The sequence below is a fragment of the Ranitomeya imitator genome, chromosome 6 (genome assembly GCF_032444005.1).
Source record: "Ranitomeya imitator isolate aRanImi1 chromosome 6, aRanImi1.pri, whole genome shotgun sequence".
Lineage (NCBI taxonomy): Eukaryota > Metazoa > Chordata > Amphibia > Anura > Dendrobatidae > Ranitomeya > Ranitomeya imitator.
The window spans coordinates 110,205,446-110,220,334 of NC_091287.1; positions in this window are offsets into that span (position 1 = coordinate 110,205,446).

Genomic DNA, 14,889 nt, shown 5'->3' on the forward strand with positions numbered 1-14,889 from the left:
TTCCTTTGTTTTGCACAGGTGATGCAATTATCACCTGGGCAATACTAAGGAAATCCTGAAAACATGACCTGTTGGTGGGCCTTGAGGACTGGAGTTGGGGACCCCTGCCATACATGATGCTCCAGGGTATAACGGGCCCCATATATGATGCTCCAGGGTATAACGGGCCCCACATATGATGCTCCAGGGTATAACGGGCCCCACATATGATGCCCCAGGGTATAACGGGCCCCACATATGATGCTCCAGGGTATAATGGGCCCCACATATGATGCTCCAGGGTATAATGGGCCCCACATATGATGCTCCAGGGTATAATGGGCCCCATATATGATGCTCCAGTGTATAATGGGCCCCACATATGATGCTCCAGGGTATAATGGGCCCCACATATGATGCTCCAGGGTATAATGGGCCCCACATATGATGCTCCAGGGTATAATGGGCCCCATATATGATGCTCCAGGGTATAACGGGCCCCACATATGATGCTCCAGGGTATAATGGGCCCCATATATGATGCTCCAGGGTATAACGGGCCCCACATATGATGCTCCAGGGTATAATGGGCCCCATATATGATGCTCCAGGGTATAATGGGCCCCATATATGATGCTCCAGGGTATAATGGGCCTCACACTATATTGATAAAAACATTTAAAAAAAATGTTCATCTCTCGTCGCTGCTCTGCTCTGGACTCCTCAGCGTCGTCATCTTCCGGCTCTCTGCACTTTGACTGCTCAGGCAGTGGGTGCACAGTACTGATGTTATCGCGCCCTCTGACCTGAACGTCACAGTCAGAAGATGCCACAGCGCTGGTGAGGGGGAGAGGTAAGTATCGCAAGTGACGTGGCCCTGAGCAAGCGGAGGAGCCCACTCGTGGGCACTGGCACAGACAACAGGCCCCCATAGTGCGTCAGTGTCCCTGACAGAGGGCCCCCCACCGCCTGCTTAGGGCCCTGGCACTTGCCCAGGTGCTGATGCCAGCCCTGCCTGCTGTGTACTGTGCAATGTCTGCGTCTGAATGTACAGGAACGTGGTTTGATCATACCACAGCTGCTGGGTTAGGGGAGGAGGGAACAGAAAAAATAGTATACAGCCATTAGAGCAGGGGATCACAGCTGATTCTTTGAAGTAAAACATTGTTTACAATCAGACAGGGAAATGTTTTACCTCAGAAACAGAATCAGCTGTGATCCAGTGCTATCCTGTCTGTATACTCTTTTGCGTCCGCCCCTGCCCAGGAGCTGTGGTATGATCAGACCGTGTCCCTGTTCGGTGAGACACAGCCATTACACAGTACACAGCAGGGGCACACTAAGGCTATGTGCACACATTGTGGATTGGTGCGCAGATTTGTCCGCACTGTTTTTGCAAAATCCACAGGTAAACTGCACTGCGGATTACCCACGGATTTATCACGGTTTTTGTGCTGATTTCACCTGTGGTTTTATACCTGCCGATTCCTATTGAGGAGCAGGTGTAAACCGCTGCGGAATCCACACAAAGAATGGACATGCTGTGGAAAAGGAAAAAACACCGCTGCGTTTCCACGCGTTTTTCCTCAGCATGTGCACTGCGGATGTTGTTTTCCATACGTTTACATGGTACTGTACAACGCATGGAAAACAGCTGCAGATCCGCAGCGTCAAATCTGCTGCGGATCCACAGTAAAATCCGCAACATGTGCACATAGCCTTTTGGCTATGTGCAGACGTTGCAGATTTCCTGCAGAACTGCAGCGTTTTTTTCCGTGCAGAAACGCAGATCTGCTAGTTATTTACAGTACAATGTAAATCAAGGGCAAAAAAATGCTGTGCTAACACGGAAAACGCAGATTTAAAAAAAAAAAAAAAAAAAAAGAGGACCAGGTCACTTCTTTTGTGCAGATCTGCAGCATTTCTGCACCCATTCCATTATAGAAATCCGCAGGGGTAAATCCGCATGAAATCCGCACAGAATCCGCAGGAAAACTGCACAAAATCCGCAAGAAAAACATATCAAATCTGCACCTGCGTTTTCTCCCAAGAGATGAAGAATCCGCACAAAAAATTCCAGAGGCAAATCTGCAACGTGTGCACATATCCTATAAGATTATCTCAGCACAAGAACATTTTATTTAAACACATCCAATTTGTGGAAGTTATTATTCCAAGACCTATTGATTATAATTAACTTTTGTTCATGGGAAAACCCCTTTAACTTGTGACATGCAAACAAGCAATGTCCAGTGTGCCATTACCTCAGATAAGGAGGGCATATTTCCTCTAATGTCTTGTCCATTAACCAGAAATAATTATTTTTGCTGCATATTTCAAGACAAGATTGTGAACATCAGACACAGCTTCAACAGATGGTTATGATGATAGAGAATTTAGACTGTGAGTCCCAATGGGGACAGCAATGTTAATGTCTGTAAAGTACTGTGGAATATGATGGTGCTATATAAGCAATGCATAATAAATTCTCCACCAATATACAGTGGGGCAAAAAAGTATTTAGTCAGTCAGCAATAGTGCAAGTTCCACCACTTAAAAAGATGAGAGGCGTCTGTAATTTACATCATAGGTAGACCTCAACTATGGGAGACAAACTGAGAAAAAAAAATCCAGAAAATCACATTGTCTGTTTTTTTAATATTTTATTTGCATATTATGGTGGAAAATAAGTATTTGGTCAGAAACAAAATTTCATCTCAATACTTTGTAATATATCCTTTGTTGGCAATGACAGAGGTCAAACGTTTTCTGTAAGTCTTCACAAGGTTGCCACACACTGTTGTTGGTATGTTGGCCCATTCCTCCATGCAGATCTCCTCTAGAGCAGTGATGTTTTTGGCTTTTCGCTTGGCAACACGGACTTTCAACTCCCTCCAAAGGTTTTCTATAGGGTTAAGATCTGGAGACTGGCAAGGCCACTCCAGGACCTTGAAATGCTTCTTACGAAGCCACTCCTTCGTTGCCCTGGCGGTGTGCTTTGGATCATTGTCATGTTGAAAGACCCAGCCACGTTTCATCTTCAATGCCCTTGCTGATGGAAGGAGGTTTGCACTCAAAATCTCACGATACATGGCCCCATTCATTCTTTCATGTACCCGGATCAGTCGTCCTGGCCCCTTTGCAGAGAAACAGCCCCAAAGCATGAGGTTTCCACCACCATGCTTTACAGTAGGTATGGTGTTTGATGGATGCAACTCAGTATTCTTTTTCCTCCAAACACAACAAGTTGTGTTTCTACCAAACAGTTCCAGTTTGGTTTCATCAGACCATAGGACATTCTCCCCAAACTCCTCTGGATCATCCAAATGCTCTCTAGCAAACTTCAGACGGGCCCGGACATGTACTGGCTTAAGCAGTGGGACACGTCTGGCACTGCAGGATCTGAGTCCATGGTGGCGTAGTGTGTTACTTATGGTAGGCCTTGTTACATTGGTCCCAGCTCTCTGCAGTTCATTCACTAGGTCCCCCCGCGTGGTTCTGGGATTTTTGCTAACCGTTCTTGTGATCATTCTGACCCCACGGGGTGGGATTTTGCGTGGAGCCCCAGATCGAGGGAGATTATCAGTGGTCTTGTATGTCTTCCATTTTCTAATTATTGCTCCCACTGTTGATTTCTTCACTCCAAGCTGGGTGGCTATTGCAGATTCAGTCTTCCCAGCCTGGTGCAGGGCTACAATTTTGTTTCTGGTGTCCTTTGACAGCTCTTTGGTCTTCACCATGGTGGAGTTTGGAGTCAGACTGTTTGAGGGTGTGCACAGGTGTCTTTTTATACTGATAACAAGTTTAAACAGGTGCCATTACTACATGTAATGAGTGGAGGGAAGAGGAGACTCTTAAAGAAGAAGTTACAGATCTGTGAGAGCCAGAAATCTTGTTTGTTTCTGACCAAATACTTATTTTCCACCATAATATGCAAATAAAATGTTAAAAAAACAGACAATGTGATTTTCTGGATTTTTTTTTCTCAGTTTGTCTCCCATAGTTGAGGTCTACCTAGGATGTAAATTACAGACGCCTCTCATCTTTTTAAGTGGTGGAACTTGCACTATTGCTGACTGACTAAATACTTTTTTGCCCCACTGTAGATGAAAAGCTTTCCACCCTACTATCCAAATCCCACCTGACTGCTCAGCCCTAACCCACTGTTATGTTTGCACCCTGACTGGTTGGCGTGAGCATGGAGGGTGTGGCCCCACTGTGCCACAAACCAGACTACCCAGGAAGGGGCGTGACTAAGCAGCTACCTGGGTGTTCACTGGAGCCTCTGATGGTGAGGTCAGGCTTGTGCGGCAGGTAGCTGCCAGGTACCACTCCAGGGTGGTGTCTGGCTGTGGCTGCTGATCCCACTGGGGGATAGAAGGCAAGGGCAGGACTAGGCAACGGGCTCGACTGGCGGGCACGGCTGAGACACTGGCAGACGGGCACTCTGGCAGGACAGGAACTGACTTGGTAGGGACAGGAATACAGGCAGGTATATGGAAACAGGTAGGGGCCTGTTCAGACTGGAGAGTATATGGGGACAGATAGGGACCTTACCAGCAGATTGCAGAACGGAAGTAGAGCAGGACTGCAAGGTTGCGGAGCGGAGAGCAGAACAGAAATGCTGGTTGCAGTGCAGCAAGCTGAACCGCAAAGGAGCGGAGTGAGAGCAAAGCGGAACTGCAAGGGGCGGAGCGAGAGCAAAGCAGAGAAAACACAAGGATACACAGCAGAAAAAGGAAGCTACAGACAAGGATACAAACAGGTACAGATTAAGGCTGAGTTCAGACAAGGTCAGGGACAGGATTTAGGATACAAGAATAGGACACAGTACAGACACAGGCCGGAGTATGAAGCCCTCAGGGAGGTGGAAACATGGGACACAATGTGCACGGTAACAGGTCTGGGGATGCAGCCCCAAGAGAAGGCAGAAATAAGACAGGACCTGGCCCCTCAACAGCAAGACACTGAGGAAAATAGTTGCCCATGCTTCCTCCTATGGGCGAGGATGCCTTAAGTACCTGAGGCCTCTTGACAATTGGCTGGGGACACTTTATGAAGATGCACACTGACTCAATAAGAGCCAGGTAGTGCTGGTGCCGCCCCCCTATGCACACAGCTAAGAAGTATGCAGAGAGCAGGCAGGAGACAAGAGGCACCCAGCATGGAGCCAGCAGAAGACACAACTCACAGCATGGCCTGGAGTAGTAAGTAAGTTGGTGTGTAAGGCAGGTGGGGGATGGGAGGCCATGCAGTGATGCTGGCAGAGTTGTTACACCTGCATCTTTAAATGGAGTCTGTCACTCCTAAAAATCTATTTAAACTACTTATACAGTTCTACAGGGGACTTAGACCTTATAAAAGTCATACCTGTTGTATAAATTTTACTTTCCATTTTTCCCAAACAATTTAATTTCATGGTATCCAGGCAAAGCAGAGGGCTCAGTGCACCATTCTACCCCTCAATCACCATGCCGAGCAATTCCCGTTAGCTTGATTGACTGCACTTGCCCAGATTGAGCGCTACTGGAATTGAATACCCGGCCTTGCACTACCCATGCTCCCTGATGCTACAGAAGACGTGCAGATCTGCTGTCATCCTACTCTCCTGCTTAGAGCGGCCGTTCGTTGCACAGAGGACCACACAGTAGTGAGTGGTTGCTGCAGACAGGCGAGAAGGATGAGAGTGCATCCACACTGATACTGTGTGCGCACGCTTGCTGGGCTCCTGCACTGTCCGTTCTGGATGTACAGAGCCAGGGATTAATAATAATAATATAAATTGTATTTCTATGGCGCCAACATATTCCGCAGAACTTCAAGTCAGGCAGGCTACAGCCAACGCCAGGCTCCTTGAGCAGCGGTGTAGATCCAGATACTACATGGTTTATGTTTTAACAAACGGCAGGTGAGGCAGGGAATTGTCAGAAAGGGAACAACCTCTCTAATCAATGGGCCTCATACACACGTCCTTTTTTTCACATATGAAAAAAACAGACTGACTCATCAGTGTTTGGTCCATTTGCAATTTTTTTTTGTCAATGATATTCTCAAATGAAAAAAAAGATTGGAACGCTTTCACCTACCCATTACCTTACTCATTCCAAGATCATATAGCTGGACATCTTTGGAGACACCTTTGTTAGCATCATATCTTTCTTTGCAGACTACTACCCATTGGAAATAAGCTTATGAGACCGATATAATTCAAGATCTTCGTATTTTTGGTAGCCCTTGTGCTTATATTTAATGATTTTTGTTTTTATGGATTTTCCTTTTGTATATATCACTCATTGTAGTTTTTAAATATCTAAGAAAGTATATGATTTTAAAAGGTGTATTTCTTTGAACCTAATATGGAGTAAAAAATTGTTGATGTTAACCCCTTAAAGGGGACGCTCGGGGGCTCCAACACCCGACACACCCACCAACTAGCTGAAATGTGCCCTAGCGGTGGCCAAAAATAAGCGACATATTTATTAAGCTTTGCTTATATAGCGCTATTAATTCCACAGCACTTTACAAATATTATCATCGCTGTCCCCATTGAGGCTCACAATCTAGATTCCCTATCAGTATGTCTCTGGAGTGTGGGAGGAAACCCACGCAAACACGGGGAGAACATACACACTCCTCGCAAATGTACTTGGTTGGATTTGAACCCAGGTGCTAACCACTGAGCCACAGTGCTGCCCCCAATAACATACGGGGTGGACTACCACAGCTCTGTGCACCGCTTAGTGCGCGCTACAGAGCACTGAACTTTATCTCCCATTTATTATTCTCTAAAAAGCCGTAACTTTTCTTTTTCTGACGAGCTAGCCATATGATGATGGATTGTTTTTTTGGTGGGACAATGTGTGTTTCAATTGTTTCATTTTTACATACTTATTGATTACATTTTAAAAAGAAGCACTCTGGTTCATTTTTTTTATTCCCTAAACCTGTGCAAATGTTAGTGCAGTGTCATTGTGTTTATATGCTCACCGATTGCCATCTTCTCCAGTATCCAGCACCGTCCCACTCCTCTTCTCCATGATGTCACCGCTCTTCAGCCTCTTGGCTCCCTCTATGCTCTGTATGTGAGCCAGAAGTCTCAGAACAAGGCTCCGCAGCAGGAATCACCTGACAGGTTCCCTTTAAAGGGGTATTCCCATCTCCAAGATCCTATCCCAATATGTAGTAGGTAGGTGTAATAATATTAGCAAATATCTCCAATTAGAAATGTAGTATACAATTGTGTGACGAGGGATTTTTGGTTCTTACCGTAATATCTTTTTCTTGGAGCCTTCATTGGGGGACACAGGTAACCATGGGGTGTATGCTGCTGTCGCTAGGAGGCTGACACTATGCAAATAAGGAAACGTTAACTCCTCCTCGGCAGTATACACCCTCCGATAGGCACAATGCACCTCAGGTTGGTGCTAAAGCAGTCGTAGGAGTAAGTATAAGGAACTCAACCTATGCACCAACCCAAAACAACAGCATGTTGGCCAACACGGTACAAAATAGAGAGGGTGCTGTGTCCCCCATTGAAGGCTCCAAGAAAGAGATTTTACGGTAAGAACCAAAAATCCCTCTTTCTTTCTCGCTTCATTGGGGAACACAGGTAACCATGGGACATCCAAAAGCAGTCCGAAGGGTGGGAAAAAAAAGTCAGAGAAAAGAAGACTTAGGTCGGCAGGTGGGAAACCGCCACCTGCAGTATCTTCCTACCCAGGCCTGCATCCGCAGAAGCCTGAGTATGCACCTTGTAGAACCTTACGAAGGTGCGAAGGGACGACCAGGTTGCAGCTTTGCAAACCTGCAAAGCCGAAGCCTGGTGACGAATGGCCCAAGAAGCTCCCACAGCCCGGGTAGAGTGAGCCCTCACCCCGGGAGGAGGCTTTTTATCCTGAACGCGGTATGCCTCCAGAACCGCCAAACGAATCCAACGAGCAATAGTGGATTTAGAAGAGGGCAGCCCTTTTCGACGACTTTCAGAGACGACAAACAGAGGATCGGACTGGTGAAAAGAAGTTCTGGTAAGATAGACTTGGATAGCCCTGACCAAATCCAGCTTGTGGAGAGATTTCTCCAAGAGTTGGACTGGGGAAGGGCACAAGGAAGGAAGGACGATGTCCTCGTTGAAGTGAAAAGCCGAAACTACTTTTGGTAAAAAGGAAAGAACAGGCCGCAGGACTACTTTGTCCTGGTGTACAATTAGGAAAGGAGAACGTCAGGATAATGCCGCTAACTCGGATACCCTCCTAATAGAGGTGATGGCGACCAGGAAGGCCACCTTCCAAGAGAGGAGAGAAAAGGAAATGTCCTGGATTGGTTCAAAAGGTGTGCGTTGGAGGGCGCCAAGAATGAGGTTGAGATCCCATGGCTCAACCGGGGAATGATAAGGAGATGCTATGTGGGCAACACCTTGGACGAAGGTCCTGACTTAGGGAAGGGAAGCTAGGTCCCTTTGGAAAAGGATGGACAGGGCGGAAACCTGGCCCTTTAAAATACTCAAAGAAAGGCCCGAATCGAGCCCGCTTGAAGGAAGCCAAGGACTGAAGGAAGGGAAAAAACCATAGGGAACAAGCTGTTGTCGTCGCACCATCGGAAAAAGGCCTTCCAATATCTGATAGATGCGAGAAGCCGATTTCCTAGCTTTTATCATGGTCTGTATGATGCTGTGAGGAAAAACCTGTGTCCCTTAGGAAAGTGGCCTCAACGGCCATACCATTAAATTCAGTGACCGAGAATTCGGGTGAAAGAGGGGCCCCTGCGATAAAAGATCTGGACAGTCTGGGAGTTTCCAGGGGATGTCCGACAGCATGCTTACTAGCTCCGCGTACCAGGCCCTACGAGGCCAATCTGGAGCTATTAAGAGAATGGGGACCCTCTCTGCCTTTATCTTTTTTACGACCCTTGGAATCAAAGGCAGAGGAAAAGGGCTAGGCCGAACGGGAGAGCTGTAAACTGATAATGTTGTTCCTGGATCGCAAAATGAAGGAACCTCTGATGCTGCTGACAAATCGGAATGTGCAGGTACGCATCCTGAATGTCCACAGAGCACAGATATTCCCCCGATTCCATGGAAGCGATCACCGAGCACAGTGACTCCATCTTGAAGTGTCGAACCCAAAGGTGGCGGTTCAAATGTTTGAGATCCAAAATAGGGCGGAGAGAGCAGTCTTTTTTCGGAACCACAGATTTAAGTAAAAACCCGAAAACCGCTCGCGGTAAGGAACAGGAACGATCACTCCTGAGGTGAGGAGGGTATGGACGGCCTGGAAGAGCCCTGGGGCATGGGACGGCTGCTTGGGTGGACGGGAGAGGAAGAAATGTCTTCCTGGGGGCAAAGAAAATTCTATTTTGTAGCCTGATGTGACAATCTCCCTGACCCAGGCATCGTCGACTACCGATAACCAAGCCTCTGTGAACAGAAGAAGCCTGCCACCCACCCTGGAAAGATTTCCAGGTGGGGGTGACCCGTCATTTTGAAGAGAATCTGTGGCTGCGAGATCTGGAAGGTTCAGAGGAGCGGCTCTTAGCCCTCCAGTGAGGGGTAGGCCTGAAAGAAGGTTTTCTCCGTTCCCCCTGAGCGGAAGAACGCTCCTGCTGGGAGGAACCGCCAGAGAAGGGCCAAAAGGGACGAAAGGACTGGGGTCCCCTACGATTAAAGGGGCGCTTAGGCCTGGATTGAGGGAGAGAGGTGCTCTTTCCACCTGTAGCGTCGGAGATGATCTGGTCTAGCTTAGTGCCGAAGAGCCTGGAGCCCTGGAACAGAAGGCCAGTGAGAGACTTTTTAGAAGCGGGGTCAGCGCACCACGCCTTCAGCCAAAGGACACGGCGAATGGCAATGATGTTGCTGTTTGCTCTTGCGGAACAAGCAGCCGCATCCAAGGAGGCATTTAACAGATATTTCCCCACGTGTGCAATCTGGTATGCTAAATCATCTAGTCTCTCCGAAAAAGCCAAAGCAACGATGCCCCTGCGAAGTATCTTGGCCCAGGCAGACACGGCTTTCGCCACCCAAGAGGAGGCGAAATTCGGGCAGAGAGGCGCCGGACGCCTCAAAGGCTGATTTGGTTAAAGCCTCAATTCGCCTGTCCGTAGCGTCCTTAAGAGATCATGGTCATGATTAAGGGAGCTTAGTCTCCAGAAACGCGTTGAGATTCTTACCCATATGGTTGTGCTGAAGTCTGTATCCTCCATGTTTAAAGTTTGTAAATAAAGAAAACTCTTTTTTACGGACTCGGTGAAGCTGGACATTCCTTCCTTTTTTTTGTTCTTAAGAGATGCTGCATCAGGGATAGACTGAACTGTCTGCGAGGATAGAGAGACAGGCGGGTCTACCTTAGGGGAATCAGACCATTTGCTGACTAGCTCTGGATTAAAGGGGTACAATATATCCAGATGCTTTCTTCCTGGAAAACGTTTTCCGGGTTGTTCCCAGTGTCTAGAGGTAGTATTCTCAAACTCTTTGTGATTGGGAAAAACTCTAGAGGGCCGTTTCACCCGTTTGAATGAAACGGAGTCCTCCTGGGAGGTGGAATCCTCCTCAAGTTCAAGGGTTTGAATAATAGCCGAAATAAGGCTATCTACTATGTCCTGCGTGTCAGAGGTCTGATCTATATCCGAATCAGACTCTGAGTGCGAAAGTACATCCGACCCGACATCCGCCTCAGAGGAGGGGGAACGGGTGGAGAGGGGCATTCTAGATGGTGCCGCGGGTTTCGGAGAGCTGGATGAGGAGCTAGACAGAGTCCTCTTTCTGGATCCTTTCTCCAATCTGACCCTGTGCGGGTCGTGGTCAGGTGCGAGAGAATCGCCGTGGGAGGCGTTCCTGGCACTGGTGGCAGAAGATAGAAGCGGCAAGCGTTCCAGGACCTGTACCAGGGACTGGGACACTTTTGTCAGGTCTGAGACTGATTGAGACATAGCAACAGCCCACTCCGGGGGAGTGCACTCATCCAGAGCAATAGGAGCTTCCTGAGGGACGGATACGGTGGAAGGACTGCAGGACAGACAGAAAGGCGACGGGTTGTGGCAGCTTCTAGTCTCCCATGGAGACTATTGAAGCATGCTAAAAGTAAAAAAATGTTTTTAAAAATATAAAAAATATATAAAAGTTCAAGTCACCCCCCTTTCGCCCCATTCAAAATTAAAATAAAATCAAACATACACATATTTGGTATCGCCGTGTTCAGAATCGCCCGATCTATCAATAAAAAAGGATTAACCTGATCGCTAAACGGCGTAGCGAGAAAAATTAAAAACGCCAGAATTGTGTTTTTGGTCACCGTGACATTGCATTAAAATGCAATAACGGGCGATCAAAAAATCGTATCTGCACAAAAATGGTATAATTAAAAACGTCAACTCAGGACGCAAAAAATAAGCCCTCACCCAACCCGAGATCATGAAAAATGGAGACGCTATGGGTATCGGATTATGGCGCTTTTTTTTTTTTTTTTTTTAAACAAACTTTGGAATTTTTTTTCACCACTTAGATAAAAAAGGACATAGACATGTTTGGTGTCTATGAACCGCACTTGGAATTCTTTACCATCCCATTTTCTAGTACACAACATGGTAAAACCAATGGTGTCATTCAAGAGTACAACTTGTTCCGCAAAAAACAAGCCCTCACATGGCCATATTGACGTAAAAATAAAAAGACGCAAAACCTAAAAAAGCTCCGGGGGTTTAGGGGTTAAGTGTGACAAACATGCAAAAGAATAGGAAATCAGGAATGGGGAAAAAGTTTTTCACTTAACTGTTTTTTTTTCTGATTCCCTATGTTTCTTCCTCATGTGCAGGCATTGCAGGACCTTAGGTATCCATGGTTAAGACCCCAAGCATATCAGTGGTCGCAACCATGGATACTCAAGGTCCTGCAATGTCTACACGTGAGGAATGAGACATGGCAAATCAAAAAAATATTGGGATAGGATTTTGGAGATGGGAATACCCCTTTAAGGTTTGCAGCCACATTTTTGGGGAAGTTGGACAACATGTTTTAATAAATCGCCTACTACAAATACAAATCAAACCGTGCATGTACAGGAAGACAGAATTGTAGATGCAAAAGCTTTAGAAATAAGTGATTTATTTAAATATGCGAGACATGACAATTGGTGTATGGATTCAGTTTGTGGTAATACTGTAGTCAGCTTTCCCTAATCGTATTAGGAGCTCCACTGGGCTTTAAGTAAAAAGGATATACCACTCCAAAATGGGAACTTAGTGTTTGCCAAACTAAAAACCGCGTCGCATTTATACATAAAACTTTATTGCACCAGGCTTTCATTATTGTTTCATGAAAAGATGGTCAATCATCCTTCTTCACACAGAAATACAATCAAAAGAAATTTCAGATCAGGTTTTATGCAAATAAGAATCGGAAAATAGTCATATTATTGTTGTAAAGTAGTGACAGGACTACAAGTTACAGCAAATCCGGCTAGCTAAGGCCAGATGGGGCATATCTGAACTGTATGTCCAGAATGACATAGAAGTACTAGGGCTCTGACAGATGTTGTATTTTTTTCCTCTTTCCTGAAAAAGTAAGACCAGATATTTGACAATATGTTCACAACTGCAGAAAGAATCACAATTACTGCCTCTAAAATACAGCCGAAAACCTGTTTAGTACTAACCCTATGCATAACTGCAAGTGGCACTGTTCAATAGGGGGAAAAGAACCCACCACAAACGACACGTCCGCTCTCCTGGCATCTTTCTTTGCTTTCCCCATAAAGTTACTAGGACAAAATAACTTTACACACGCTGCTCCTCTTATTCCTCCCGGTAACAGCAAAAATTGGTCAAGTGGCTGCTACCATTCCGTTTGTCAGTGGAATGGTGTCAATTTTTTCATGTATTTCCAGGATTCAAAAAAAAAAAAAAAAAAAAAACAGGAATATGTTGCGACAGGGGTTGTCCACTGCTAGAACAACCCCTTCTCATTCCTCATCTATATTCTCCTTCCATGCTGGCGCTGTTCCAGCGGTGTCGGCACTTGGGTTCCCAGGGCTCACGAGAGGTTGTCATGTGAGCCCTGTGCCTAATCAGCGCTGGCGTCGCTGTCCCCGCCTTTGGACAAATCGATCGAGAGGAAGTCAGAGAGCAACTGCAGCCCTGACTTCCTGTCCATGTTCAAAGGCGGAGACAGTGATGCCGCCACACGTGACATAACTTCATGTGAGCTCCGGGAATATGAGTCCCAACACAGCTGGAACGGGAGGCGAGTGTAGGTTTGACGGGGCCAAACCTGAAGAATGAGAAGGGGTTGTTCTAGTAGTTGACAACCCCTTTAAAATAGGGGCTCAAGCATTGTACAAATCTATCTATTCTCAGGAGAAAAGCTAAGAAAATGCAGAAATCCCTACTGATGATCCAATGTTCAGCTGATCAGTGACAACAGGATTTTATAAACCCACATTCACTACAATGATACATTTACCTTGGCAGTGAGATGGCAATTTTATCAAAAGTGTCTAAATACTGGCTTAGCAATCAATCATAACTCATTTTACCAGAGCGTTTAACCCCTTTGAGCCCCCCATGCCCACTAGCTGAGACTCATAGGAGAACATCAATATCACTATATACTTCAATACTGTAGCATTCCAGTACATAGTACAAGCGATCACAGGTTCAAATCCCCCAAGGGCACTAAAAAATAGAATAAAATTTAATAAAGTAATTAAAAAAAAATTACACCCTTTTTCTCAGTTAAAGGAATGTTAAAAATAAACGTGTTTGGTGTTGTCATGTCTGTAAAAGTCCAATCTATCAAAATATAAAATGTTTAACTTGTACGTTAAAAACTGAAAAAAAAAAAATCACAATTCCCAAATGACCATTTTTTTTGATTGCCGAGTTCATCCCCAAAAAATGTAATAAAAAAAAAATCAAAACATCTCTGGCACCCCAGAATATTTTCAATAAAAATGTCAGCTCTCCACCCAAAAAAGAGGGAATTTTGTTTCTTACCGTAAAATATTTCTTGGAGCCTTCATTGGGGGACACAGGTAACTATTGGTGTATGCTGCTGTCGCTAGGAGGCTGACACTATGCAAATAAAGAAAAATAACTCCTGCCCGGCAGTATACACCCTCCGACAGGCACCAGGCAACTCAGTTGGTGCAAAAGCAGTAGTAGGAACAAGTATAAACAACTCAACCTATGTACCAACCCACAACAACGGCACGTTGGCTAATACGGTACAACATAAAGGGAGGGTGCTATGTCCCCCAATGAAGTCTCCAAGAAATATTTTACGTTAAGAACCAAAAATCCCTCTTTCTTTCTCGCTTCATTGGGGGACACAGGTAACCATGGGACGTCCAAAAGCAGTCTCAAGGGTGGGAAAAAATAGTCCGAGAAAAGAAGACTTAGGTCAGCTGGTGGGAAACCGCCACCTGCAGTATCTTCCTACCCAAGCCTGCATCCGCAGAAGCCTGAGTGTGCACCTTGTAGAATTTCACAAAGGTGTGGATGGACGACCAAGTTGCGGCCTTGCAAACCTGAAGAAGCTCCCACAGTAGAGTGAGCCCTCATCCCTGGGGGAGGCTGTTTGTCTTGAACACGGTATGCCTCCAGGACCGCCGAATGGATCCATCGAACAATTGTAGACTTAGAGGCGGGGAGCCCCTTCTGACGACCTTCCGAGACGACAAACAGTCGGACTGACGAAAAGGAGCAGTTCTGGCAAGGTAGACTCGGATAGCCCTGACCACATCCAAATTGTGGAGAGATTTCTCCAAAGGATGAACTGGGGAAGGGCACAAAGAAGGAAGGACGATGTCTTCATTGATGTGAAAAGCCGAAACCACCTTTGGCAGAAAAGAAGGGACAGGCCGAAGGACAATTTTGTCCTGATGAAGGACTAGAAAGGAAGAACGACAGGACAATGCCGCCAAC